Source organism: Typopeltis vanoorti, chromosome 8 (assembly GCF_054136105.1).
Source record: "Typopeltis vanoorti isolate ZY-2024b chromosome 8, IOZ_Tvanoo_1.0, whole genome shotgun sequence".
Lineage (NCBI taxonomy): Eukaryota > Metazoa > Arthropoda > Arachnida > Uropygi > Thelyphonidae > Typopeltis > Typopeltis vanoorti.
Window position 1 is genome coordinate 37,725,905 of NC_143556.1, and position 14,260 is coordinate 37,740,164.

At 34.3% G+C, this 14,260-nt stretch overlaps 1 protein-coding gene across 2 annotated transcripts in view; it reads left to right on the forward strand.

Moving 5' to 3' along the window:
- The window catches only part of LOC150103935 (uncharacterized), a 147,911-nt gene that overhangs the window by 15,544 nt on the left and 118,107 nt on the right, over positions 1 to 14,260 (forward strand). The window lies entirely within an intron of this gene.

Consider the following 14,260-nt stretch of genomic DNA (forward strand, 5'->3'; position numbering starts at 1 on the left):
TACATTTTAAGAAAAAAAATTCTCTTAGTTTCAACTTATGCCGCGGTACAAATTTCATTTCTGTTTTTATATAAGATTTGCCTATTAAAAATTTTCTACAGTATCAATTGTATACGTAGCGATTGTCATAAGCTTCACTGAACACTTCAACGAACATTAGTTACTAGTGTGCGGTGTTCATTTAGCTGCCTGAACTCTCATTACGGCGTCTATCCACTGTGTTTAAGGTCTTCCTGTGAATCTTCTCTTATCAATTTTATTTGTAAATACTTATATGATTAACTAGTCATCTGCTCTCCAAACCTCACCTAATCACTCAGTGTAAATGATAGGATGTCGTGGCTTTGAAACTGGTTTCATGTTTCAGCTTATGTCTTCCTTCATTCCATTCAATATTTTGATTGTAAGATGATCCGCAATTTTTTCTCAGTACTTTTCTTTCAAATGTGATAAGTTTTCTATTATCTCTAGTTATTACTATGTTTTACAAACATATGTAAATTTAATTTTTTAAAGCGTTTTATTGATAATAATCTAGAGTTTACATAAGAGTTTTAAATTACAAAATATTCAAGATTGGCCTTTCTGAATTCTCTCCTCTTTCTCTCTTTTAATGCATATCATTGTAGTTGTTAATGTCACCTCCTAGATTGTTGGAATTATTCACTTGCTGAAAGATATAATTATTAACAGTTATGGTGCATCTGTCTTGAGGGGTCCTTGAAATGCGCATATATTTAGAAAAGATTGCGCTCGTTTCCCTTTTTTTTTAAAGCGCTACCTTAAATAAGTTGTTCTCAGAACCTGGTACAGTGCATAATGTATGTTCATTTCAATTTATCAGTGCATACTACTTCCCACTATTAATTTAAGGGAAAAAAAAAAAAAAAACCTGTTCACTTTACTCTTGTACTTGCTGACCTTATACAACTTTTGGGAATGGCCATGTTTAGTGCAATTCTGTCAGTATCTGTTGTATCATCTCTTCTGTATTACTGTTATAATCTGTTTATATCACTCATATATATACTGTTTATATACCTACTTTGTATTTCTATCATATTGCCCCATGTTTTCATTTTGTTTGCCAGGTTCTGCATATGCAGCTATTGTAGCCAACATTCCAGGGACATGTTAGTTCATTATCACCGTATTTACTTTACTCTTGACTTCTGAATCTCCCCATTATTCTGAAAATCAGTTACTTCACACATCACTGATATTCGCGTGTTTGGGATCTAATGTATGGCCTTGTTTGTGCAGAATCTCTGTTGATGCCCTCATTTTCATTATAATACTACAATAAATTCTTTAAATTTCATTCCCTTGTTCCAGTATAGACCTTAGTTCCTTGACCCCTCCATCAGTTGAATACACAGCATTTTGTCTTTGCCTTTCAGATTTTCTAACTTTATATTTAGCAGCTTTTAATTTATCAACTTCCCACTCAGCACCTGCGCGTTAAGTAACCATTGAAAATTTATTGGTGATATCAGTTTTGAAGTAATGTGAAATAACAACAGGATAGTGGTTAAAATATAAAGTATAATAAGCATCGGGACATGAGTTTCATGGTTCAGTACTCTACAGTTTAACTTTACTGTCAGAATTATATTAGCAAGGTGTTAATTTTAAGAAAGCTGCTGCTTTTTGACAGCTAAGAAATCAACAATACAAAAAGATTCACATGTTACCACAGGATTGACATAATCAGAAGTCATGTTACCGGTTGGTTTCCACTGTGCTTACTGATGTGTGTGATTTTTATGTTTGGAATGGTGTTTTATTAATCTTTTTTTTTTTTCAATGAAAATGGCAGTATTTGTTTTTATTTTGGTTTTTGGTGAGTGTTCCTGCAAATAGGTTTGTATTGCTTTGTATACTTTTGTTTGCACTGATATGCTTATTTTAACCAGTTTTTTTTTTTTTTTTTTTCCAAGAGGTGATGTGATATTTTGCTTTTTTTGTGTATTTATTATTTTAAGGTGTCTGTTTTTATTTTCCTTTCTGTGATTAACAATTGATTTGCTGTTTTAAGGATACTTATGACATAAGACTGAATGATATATGCACGTAAACACAAGAAAGATATTTAATTAACCAAATATTTCGGTCTGGAAATAGCAGACCATCCTCAGTGGTATTACAAAAAATTGTTCTTGTAATACCACTGAGGATGGTCTGCTATTTCCAGACCGAAATATTTGATTAATTAAGTATCTTTCTTGTGTTTACGTGCATATATCATTCATTAACAATTGTTCATTAATTTTTAAGATGAAAGTGATGTTGTTGGTTGGTACATTTTTTTTTACAGTCGCTGCAGGCCAGTCACATTTGATAGTATGTTTTTAGTTTTTTCTGATTTCTAGCTGTTTTGGTTTCCATAGGAGTAATGATGATTTCATGACTTTGAAAACTGAAGCTAGTTTTTGATGGCTGCAGGCCAGAAGTCTCTGGTTCTTGGTTCTGCATTTTTTTTTTTTTTCTTTCTTTCTTTCTCCCTAAGTTATGCTGTTTTTGTTTCCTAGGGATGGTAATATTTTTTTTACTGACTTTAAAGAGGTCAGGTAATTTTCAAGGGTCAGGTCAGAGCTGTTTGGTTCTTATTTTTCTGGTATTGGCTTTCTCTTATTTTTGTTACCATAGACATAGTGATATGTTTGTTCTTAGTAACAGCAGTTTTGTTATTAGATTTCTGGTATTGCTGTAGGTGCTCTTGTTTCTGAAAAGGTGATAAATTTAAAACAATGAAATTAAAATGTTTGCTTTTCAAGTCCACAATGCTTTTCATTTCCTCTTGGTAGTAATGTTTGGTTCTTGGTAAAATTATCTATTTTTATTTTGTTATGCTTGTAATTTTAGTTTTCTGTTACAACATTCTATAATAAATTACATGCATAATAATTTGAAAAACTTACTTTCATCATATCTCTGCATAATTCAAGATTTTTGTTTCATTCTGTAAATTGTAATAATCTCTCATACTGTTCACTGGTGTTACTATTTTTGATGTTGATATCAGTTTTGTTAGAGGTTTCCTTCATTTTGCTTGGATTTTTTCCCCCCTTTTTTTTGATAATTTGTTCTGTTTTGTTCTGCATTCTCTTGACATTTTTCCTTGTCTCATTGCAAAACAAGTATCTTGAATTTTCATTTCTGTTTTATAATTCTTTATACATTATCTATTTTACCTTCTTTCAATTCAAACAGGAATGGAATGTGTATCAACTTATCATTATTTCTGGAGTAATTATAAAGATTTTAGAGAAGTTGGTAAGAACTCATCGATAAATGGGTGGAAAAACAAGACATTCTTTATAAGGAACAGCATGGGTTTACTAAAGAGGGGTCATGCCTGATTGGGAGGGAATCAAGAAGGAAACAATTTAGTGTCATGAATGCTGAACTGTTCTCTGTGCCTATCCTTGTTTAAAGGTATTCCGTACAGTTCAAGATATATCAAATTTGAATATTATGAAAATCAGAAATTGACCTTTCTGGCGTTATCAGTCTTTCTGAGGGTTACAAATATTGATTAGGAGGGATTACTGTACTGATTCTAGCACTTCTCTTAAAGTGGATTTTTTTTTTTTTTAAAGTTATCCTTATAGCACATACAAAATAAAACAGCATTATTCTTGTTCCTTTGAATTGGCTAATAGAACATTTTTCAGGGTCAAAAATACAAAAAGGGAGATCCCACAGGTTACTGTTGATTTCTGGGTGTGGACACTTTACCTTTTTTATGTTCATCCCAACCTCAAAGTCTGGAAATCTATGATACATTATTATACATACATTAGAAATACATAATATCTGGAGATCTTCAGTTGTTTGCCGATGATGCAAAGTTGGGAAGAATTATAAGTGCTGAAGTTAATTCCCTTCAGGAAGATTTGAATAGACTTTTGACTTGGACAAAGGAGTGGGGGATTGTAATTTTAATATTAATAAGTGCAAGGTGTTGCATTTTGAAATGCAGAAATATAAGACTGTGTACTATATTGATGATGATGTACTGCAGGAAGCGGATGAGATTTGAGAGTGATGATTGACAGTAGACTGAAGTTTAGAGAGCATGTTGCAAAGACTGTACATCATAATGCTGCTATGATAAGAAGTACTCTAACATGTAGGAATGAGGATGTAGTTATGTCACTGTATAAAGCACTGGTCAGACCACACTTGGACTGGTATGCTCAAATTTGATCACCTGGTTTTCAGTGTGATATGGAAATATGGGAGAGGGTCCAGAGATGAGTGATTAAGACAATATCAGGCTATGGAGAGAGGTTGAAGAAATGTGGCTTGCAAAGTTTGCTAGATAAGTTAGAGGTGATCTGATAGAGACATTTAAGTTAAAAGATTTTATTGGATTAATCCAGTGGAATTATAAAAAAGAATAGAAGGTGAGAGGGGGGAAAACCAGAAATCATCCCTGGAAGTTATGTAAGAGTGTTGTGAAGAAAGGGGGGGGGGAAGTAGATTTTTTATATGGAGAATTGTCAGTGAATGGAATATATTACCAGAATGTGCTGTTAATGCAAGAACTATTAAAGATTTTAAGATTTGGTATGATAAATATGTTGTCAGTTGAATGAACCTTCTATGATGCTGCTGACTCCATGGAGGGTGCAATAATAAAAATAATAATAGTCTGAGCAATTTGCTCATATTTTATTATAATGATACAACTGAGTTGGATAAAGGGAATGGATACATTATGATACTGTTGGATTTTGCTAAGGCATTTGATAGAATACCATATCAAAGGCTGTTACATAAACTAGAGAATATGGGATTGGAATATAAACTATTAGCTTGGATAAGTGGGTGTGTGACAGGTATTAAACAGCCTATAGTATATTGGGGGATGTAAATCTGCTAGATTTAAGGCAGACAGCATGTTCCAGGAATCAATCCTTGAACCATTTTATTTTCTTTCCATTCAAGCAGGAATGCATGATAATTCCATTGCACAAGGATGGTGCAAGAATTCACGTTCTCTAAAATCTTCAGTTATCTCTGGAGTAATTGTACAGATTTTAGAAAATGTTAATCTGCTAGATTTGAGATGTGCCCCAAAAATCAGTCCTAGGACCATTTTTGTTGTTTAATCTATATATTAATGATAATAGGGTGCGGAGAACCGACCAAGGCTTCTGATCTAATGTCCAGTCCTCACTTTCTCTTTGTGCACCCTGTTGGATATCTACTTGGATACTGAACGAACGAACGAGGATGGGCTGGCAATTTGGGATTTAGCCGACCAAATTGTATTCTTATTGGTTAAACCAAAATAAAAAATGATGGTACAACATGAAAAATTTCATGCCGGCTTGGGCGTCGCCCGGTTAAACAAGGCCCCTGTTGTTTTCGCCAGGGAACCAGGGTGAACAGCGAAAAGTCAACTACTGGAACAAATCTAAAAACAAACCCCAACTCAACATCACCAGAGTTAAAGATCGGTACTATCAACGTAAGAAACCTGATTGGCAAAGAAATGGAGCTAGCTGAGGAACTAGATAAGTACCAGATCGACATAATCAGGGTGACTGAAACAAAAAAGACCAAAACTGGTGAGATCTTTCTGAGCAATAAATACAAAATGTTATATTCAACATTTCTTTGCCATAGTATTCATAGTATTCAACACAAAATACGAGGCTAATCTTCTTGAATGGCAGCCAGTCTCAAGGGGAGTAATGTGAGCAAATATGAGAATGGGGAACTGGACAATGAGACTTATTTGTGCCTATGGTCCCACAGAAGGTTCTACTAAGGTAGAAGTGGAGGAATTTTTTGAGGCTTTAGAAAAAGCCACTGACACAATGAAAAATGAAAAGTTGCTCCTTGTTGGGGATCTAAATAGCAGAGTAGGAAATGATTGTGAGACATACAAAAATATTTTGGGAAAATTTGGAGAAAAGAGCAAAGCTAATAATAATGGCAAATATCTGTTGGATTTCTGCTCAAGACATGGACTGGTTATTACTAACACCATGTTCCAACATAAAAATGTGCACAAATTCACATGGAGAGAAGAGGCTAGGGATAAGAAAAGTCTCATTGACTATGTTATTGTTGATAGTGATGTTTTCTCCTTGGTGCAGGACACCAGAGTGTACAGAGGATTTGAAATTGGAAGTGATCACTATCTAGTCTTGAGCAAGATAAAATTGAATTTCATATTGAAAAGAATAACACGTAAGAAAGTTTTAAAGCGAATAAAAGTTGAGCAGCTCTCAGATGTGAACTGTAGACTAAAATACAGAAAGATTATTGAAGAAAAAACGAAAGAGTTTGAGAACAGGAATCAAACCTTGGAGATTCAGTGGCAAACTCTGAAGAAAACATTTATTGATTCTGCCAGAGAGGTATGTGGTGAGGTTGTCTGTAAGGATAAAAAAATCAGAACTCCCTGGTGGACACAGGAAGTTAAAGAGGTAGTGAAGAAAAAGAAGAAAGCATATCAAAAGTTCCTGTCAAATAAGTCAGCTTGTGCTCTTAGAGAATATAGAGACAAATGCAAGAATGCTAAATACTGTGTAAAACTAGCTAAACAAAAGTCATGGGAGGACTTTGGCAAGAATATAGAAAATAAATATCAAGAAGGTGGCAAAATATTCTGGAGGTTGTTGAAGCTTAGGAATGGAGGAAAGTGTGCTGTAAAAGGAGTTAGAGATGATAAAGGTGACATGAAAACGGGAGAAAAAGATATCCTTGAAGTATGGAGTAATTACTTTGAAAAACTTCTAAATGAAACAAGCAGTGATGACAGCACAGTGGTAAAAAACACTGACCAGGCATGCAATCGGGAATACATATCCATACTTAAAGTAGAAAAAGCCATCAGCTTGAAATGTGGAAAGGCAGCAGGAGTAGATGATATTCCACCAGAAATGCTGAAGTATGGTGGTATAAAAGTCTTACAGTGGCTGCAGTGCATAGTTCAGAAAACCTGGACAGAGGGACGAATTCCCGATGATTGGAGTAGAGGTCTCATAATACCCATATATAAAAAGGGAAATAAAACTGCATGTGAGAATTATAGAGGTATTTCCCTACTGAGTGTTCTTGGCAAGATCTATGCAAGTATACTTGAGAAACGGTTGAGAAGAATTGTGGAAGAAAAGCTTGGTGAAGAACAAGCTGGATTCAGACCAAATAGAGGCTGTCAGGATCAGATCTTCACTTTGCGACAAATAGTTGAGAAAACATAGGAATATAACAAAGATCTGTATTTAAGTTTTGTCGATTTGGAAAAGGCATATGACAAGGTGCCAAGAGAGAAGCTACTCAATACGCTGCAGTTATATGATGTCAATGGGGCATTATATCAAGCAATATTTAGTCTTTATATGAGTTGTAAGTCAGCAGTTAGAATTGAAGGAAGTACAGGAAGATGGTTTAATGTTAATTCTGGTGTGAGACAAGGATGTACATTATCCCCTCTGTTATTCATTATCTATATGGATCACATTATGAAGGAAAGTGGTATTAAACATGATATCAAAATTGGAGATGTTAATGTCAGCTCTTTGCTTTATGCTGATGATGTTATACTTCTAAATAAATCTGCTATAAGTCTGCAAGATTCTCTGACTAAATTGAATAGCTGTTGTAATAGATATGGTATAAAGGTCAGCAATAAAAAGACAAAGACAATGAAAATAGGCAGAATCATTGAAAATGTCAACTGCGTTGTGAATGGAAAACCTGTGGAACAAGTAAAACATTTCAGCTATTTAGGCACGATTTTTACTGAAGATGGTAAAATAAATATAGAAATAGACAACAGAATCAGCAATGCTGGTATGGTGGGAAGTCAATTGAATAAATTCATATGGAATAAGAGAGAAATTAGTTGAAACGCTAAATTAGCTGTATACAAGACAGTGTTCAAACCAGTTTTAACTTATGGATCTGAGAGCTGGGTCAGAAGTAAAACACTTGACCAAAGACTAGAGACCACAGATATGAGAGTCTTGAGAAAGATTATAGGCGTAAACAGGTGGCATCAATGCAATATCATATTAAAAACGAGGATATTAGGAAAGAACTTGACATTGTCAGCATCCACAAATGCGTTACCAGAGCTAATCTCAGGTGGTATGGTCACTTAAACAGAATGGGCGAGGAAAGATTAGCAAAACGAGTGTTCTCTGCCAGGTTGGCAGGAAAACGACCCAGAGGAAGACCAAGATATTGGTGAATTGATATGATCCAAAGTGCCTTAGACGATAGAAATATAAGATCTGATAATGTTGGAGTCTTGACAAGTAACAGACTGATTTGGAGGAAAATTGTAGATAGGAAATTAATAACGATGTAAATTTTTCATGTAGTACTATGATATCCCGTACACCCTTTGAGGGTACATAGCAGGAATTTGATGATGATGATTAATGATATTGGAAAGGGGACTGACAGATCTTCAGTTATTTGCCATTGATGCAAAGATAGGCAGGGCAATCATAGATGCTATTGATTTATAGGGTTATTTGAATAGGATAGTGGGTAAATGATAATGATGTTAATTCAATGTTATTAAATGTAAGTTATTATTATTATTTGACATCTCCAGGGAGACCGAAGACTCATCGAGGGAGGACACCTGTTCTACAACTGTCTCTACCACTCAACTATAACAATGCCATCTACCGCCAACCACCATCACCATATTTCAACAGACAGTCACAAACATCATTGCCCACTGTGGGATTCGAACCTGCAGCCTTTTGGCTGGAGAGCAGATACATTAACCAACCATTCATGTATGGGCTCAACATAAAAAAGGAGGGGGACATCCATGCTTTAAAAGGATTAGAAATGGAGAGTTTAACAGTTCAGTGAAGTGCAAACAAAAATGCATTGATATCTTAAATTTTTTTAAGAATTGACCTGTGAATTTTAAGAGAAATCAAGAAAATTATTACTAGTTCTTGATAATTGCTAAGGAGGTCAGCACAAAAGTTAATCTTTTACAAGCATTATGGCTGTTAGTTCATGAATAAGTAACAGGACTATTTAAGACTGTTTTTCTTATTGTAGTTTTAAGTATTCAATCATGAATAATCTACTAGATACTGCCAATATTGAAAATGACATTCTATTAGACATGAACCACATCAGAAACTATGAAGTATTTGTATTTATTGACAGTCTGCTTCAGTAGTATAATGAAAATGAAGACTTCAAGGAGGAAATTGAAGTGAAACATCGGAGGATATTAGAAGAAAAAAGGTGATGAGGATGAAACTCACAAGCTTGAAAGTGATCCAGAATGCTACAAAATTTATTATTGGATTATGACAGTAATATTTCATGCAGGCAGTACTATATCTGCACTAAAAATTTGATCAATTCCTACATCATTAACTGCTATGAACTACATGCTGCATGTTTAATACATATATAAATGAAATTAAGTTTATTGCAAATAGTTTAATTAAAGCCAATTGTTTAAGCTTAGCTATGTGAGTAATTTTGCTACTCAATAAATGAAACTTATATAAACTTGTCTTTTGTCTTATGTACATACACTTTTTAAACTTTTGATGTGGAACTTTATTTAACTGGGGCAGCTGCTTAATCGAGTCAAATTATTCTTTTTCCTAATGTGGCCATTAAATAGAATCCGTTGTGTGTATGTGTGTGAGTGAAATTGTTATCTCTGTCTATATCACATTTTCTTAGTGCAGTATCATGTGATTGATGTTCAATCCAGTGATGTCAATCACGACACATGTGGATCGTGTGCTTTGTTTGTTTGAGTTATCAGAGAGCATTAGCTTTCATAAAGTTGTACCCTAGTAGTTATGTAAATTCAAGTTAGGTGCATTGGATCATTTGATCATGTGAAGTTATTCACCATGTGAGTCGTAGTTAGAAATGTCTTTTTGAGTTTCTTTCTGACATCTAGTTCAAATTGTACTCAAGATATTGTTTCTGCCCATGAGCCTGTCATTAGCCTGACATCAGTTTTGAGCTTTTTGTTTTTGGCAGAAATGTTTGAAAATTATTTTTGAAATTAATGTTATTTAAACTCATGTTTGAAAGGTGGTGGATTTTCTCTAAGTGAATCATTTATAAATTGAGCATTGTGCAACATGAGGTAGCTTATGCTGAAAATTGATTCTTATTAACTCAATTATTTTCAGACTGTTAATTTCAAAGAGCAGTTTTTTAAATATTAACTGTTTATCTTTATTATTTTATTTTTATTTATTTATTATTTTATTTTATTTTTATTATCTTGAGGGCTTGTCCATATCTGATAGCTTTGCTTTGCTCTGGTCTCCATTAGTGAGGGAGAGTTTAGCAGACACTATTGATTTTTTTGTGGGTTATTGCCACTGTGTGTCTATGTTCTTCTTACTGTAGCTAAATGACTGCCCTTTTGGGTTTTTGCTATTTGTCAAAGTTTTTCCACTTTGTTATAAATTAAATCAAAGATACCAAGGAATTATATTCTTGGTTTATCCTTTATATAAGTATAAACAAAGTTTGTACGTGAAGTATCTTTGTGACTAAGCTATTTGTGAAATCACTATAAGGCTAGTGATTTCACATTACTTGCCTTAGTATCCCATATTGCAAAACATACATCCTTTTCCTATAATGCTAAGCATTATGGGAAAAGCCACTACTCAGAGTGCTTTTGACCTTTATTGAGGTCTCATCAACTGGTGATGAGAAATTTCTTAGCATCTTTAATTTATAACCAAGTGAAAATAACTTTCAACAACTACCTCTGCTCCAGAGTATTTTAATAATAATGTATGAAACCTTTTCACCACTTGTATATAGGAAATATGACTTTTGCATTATTTCAGCCTTGGCATATCTTTTGAGTTTCTGTATGTTAGGCTTCTTGTGTCATTTCCTTTTATATTATAAAGGTGTTTTTTGGATATCTCATTATTTAAGTTTTTTATATGCACATGAATCCCTGTAGAGAGGCTTATACGCTGGTTAGACATGATAACTAATAATTAAGGAATTGACAGCGTAGACTAGAAATATAAATTAAATAAACTTTAATATAAACTTTCCGATATTTCGGCAAACGTCACATTGCCATCTTCTTGGAAACTTAATACAAAGACAACTGCACGTAAGTACTACATAACAGCAAATGAGAACGGTAGGAAAAAACTTTAGGAAAACAGTAGCTTCCTAGCTTCTGTTCTCATTTGCTGTTATGTAGTACTTGCGTGCACTTGTCTTTGTATTAAGTTCCCAAGAAGATGGCAGCGTAACGTTGCTGAAATATTGGAAAGTATATATTAAAGTTTATTTAATTTATATTTCTAGCATACGCTGTCAATTCCTTAATTATTAGTTATCATGTTTAACCAGCATATAAGCCTCTCTACAAGAAAAAAGAATGTATGAATTCCATAAATCTGTAGTCAAACAAATATTAACATCAACAGCTGCTCCAATAGAAACTTGTAAGTTATAAGAGCTCTCTCCATCTTCCTTTATTCTTTCTTCATGAACGCTGTTCAAGCTTCCTTTTTTTTTAAAAAAAAATTTTTCTAATTTTTCTCATCTCCATCTTTTCTGCAGTCTTCCTCTTGGCCTTTTTTATTTCATACTTCTTTATTCATTCTCGCATGTCCAGACCATTTCAAATGTGAGTTCACAAGGATTTGAACATGTTATGGTCTCAACATTTCTAATGCCTATATTTCTTATTCTATATCTCCTTGTTTTTGCCAGCACTACACTAATCTCAGAAATTTTATTTCCATTATTTGTATTCTACTTATGTCTCTTTTTGTTGATTTTCATTTCTGCTGCATAAGAGAAAAGAAGAGAAAAGTCACTTCTGTTAATCAAAAGTCCCACTTCAGTGTGGACTTACTCTCCCAAAGTAGATTACTCACATTGTTAATAATAAAAAGTTTAGGCCTATTGAAGATGAATGGGTGTACGTTCAAAATACATACACCTTTGAGCCCTTTGAAAAGATGTGCAGATGGTTCAGCGGGTTAAATTCTTGTTCTCAATATCTCCAGAATTTAACTTCCATTACTAAAAATTTTATGCTTCCCAAATATTTGAAGTTTTTATCACTTTTTGAGACTTACTGATTAAGCCATTAACTTGTATGTTTTCTCTACAATTTGAAACTGTGCTTTCATTCTTATCATTATGTAATCTATAGTTCTGTGTCACATTTCTGTTCGTCCAGTTTCTTTTGACTGGTCCCAAATCATCATATCTGTGAGTACAAGCAGTGTTTCCTCTTTCGCCATTAACCATACTAAGGCACTGTTCATCACTATAATGAACAACACCTTTTCATTCGCCTTTATTTTGGTAATTCCCATTGTGAATTACCAAACAACCTTTATGAGTCATCAGACAACGTTTATGTTTTAGCATATATTCTTAATTTTAACCCCCCCCCATCTTTTTCGAGCTTTCTTAGACTTTACTATTAAGCCCACTCAAGCATTTTCCAAATAAAGAAATGACATAAATAGCTTTTTCCACATTTCCATTTGTGTGTAATAACACTCTTGCATTTTTCTCTGTTTTATTCTTGTTGCTGTTACCCTTTCATAAATCTTTGAAAACTGACAGTGTTATTCATCTGGAGTTACTACATTCCCTCCTCTGGCTATATATATATATATATATATATATAGATATATATATATAAAATAAGTTTAATGACTATTACCGAGAGAAAAGATGGCAAGATATATTTAACAAGATACTACTAGTTTCGTTACAAGAACATCATCAGGTATCATACTCAAAGAAGTATATAAAAAATTACAGAGACTTAAAATTGTACTAACAGAACAAGTGAAAAACAGTATCATGTTTGAAAAAATGCAAGTATGAGTTCCATACAAACGAATACTACGCGCTGTCGCGAGTGCGCCAGTACTGAACAGAAGCAACGTGTGCGTCCGAGAGATTGTAACTCAGGCTGTTGTTGATATGAGAGGAATCTAGAGAAATTTCTCTTGATTCAACAATCTTTCTTTCGAGTTCATCGTAGCACACATGGATATTAGCAGTTTGAGTCCAGTTTACAATGTGCTGGCGGCCTTCGTCTGAGTTAGCAGAAAAGAGAACGTGGCTAGAGAGAGCGCTAGCTCTAGTCCTGTTATAGGAGATATCTCTACGCTGTTCATCCAAACGTAGAAGGATGGATTTAGCAGTCTGTCCATAATATGGCTTTCCGCAATCACACAAAATCTTGTAGACTCCTGGAAACTGAGTAGGAAGATGTTTCTGTTTATGTTTGCAAAGTAATGAACGAAGTTTTGGAAGCGTAGTGTAGCACGTTTTGAAGTTAAATTTCTTGAGAATCTTTGCCAGTTTTGGTGAAAGAGAGCTGATGTAAGGCAAGGAGATGAAGGCTCTTGGGGGAGGGGGATCTTCAGCAGTAGTTGAGTGCCTGGGGGAAAGAAATTTGTCAATCTTCTAGCCACGTTCTCTTTTCTGCTAACTCAGACGAAGGCCGCCAGCACATTGTAAACTGGACTCAAACTGCTAATATCCATGTGTGCTACGATGAACTCGAAAGAAAGATTGTTGAATCAAGAGAAATTTCTCTAGATTCCTCTCATATCAACAACAGCCTGAGTTACAATCTCTCGGACGCACACGTTGCTTCTGTTCAGTACTGGCGCACTAGCGACAGCGCGTAGTATTCGTTTGTATGGAACTCATACTTGCATTTTTTCAAACATGCTACTGTTTTTCACTTGTTCTGTTAGTACAATTTTAAGTCTCTGTAATTTTTTATATACTTCTTTGAGTATGATACCTAATGATGTTCTTGTAACGACACTAGTAAACTAGTAGTATCTTGTTAAATATATCTTGCCATCTTTTCTCTCGGTAATAGTCATTAAACTTATTTTATAATATTCCAACCGAGTAAAAATGAATTCTCCTAATATATATATATATATATATATATAATTATTATTACATACCTCCAGGGAGTCCAAGGACTCATTGAGAGAGGGCACCTACTCTACAGCGCTCCATCTCCACCACTCCACTAACCGCAACTACCTTCATCATCTACACCAGCACCATCCACCCCAACCACCAGTATTTTCACATACAATCACAAACATCCACGCCCATGGGTGGATTCGAACCCTCAGCCTTTTGGCTGGAGAGCGGATACACTAACCACTCGGCTAACCAGGCTGGGTATATATATATATATATATATATATATCAGGGACGAATATTCTAAGTGTGCAGTGCT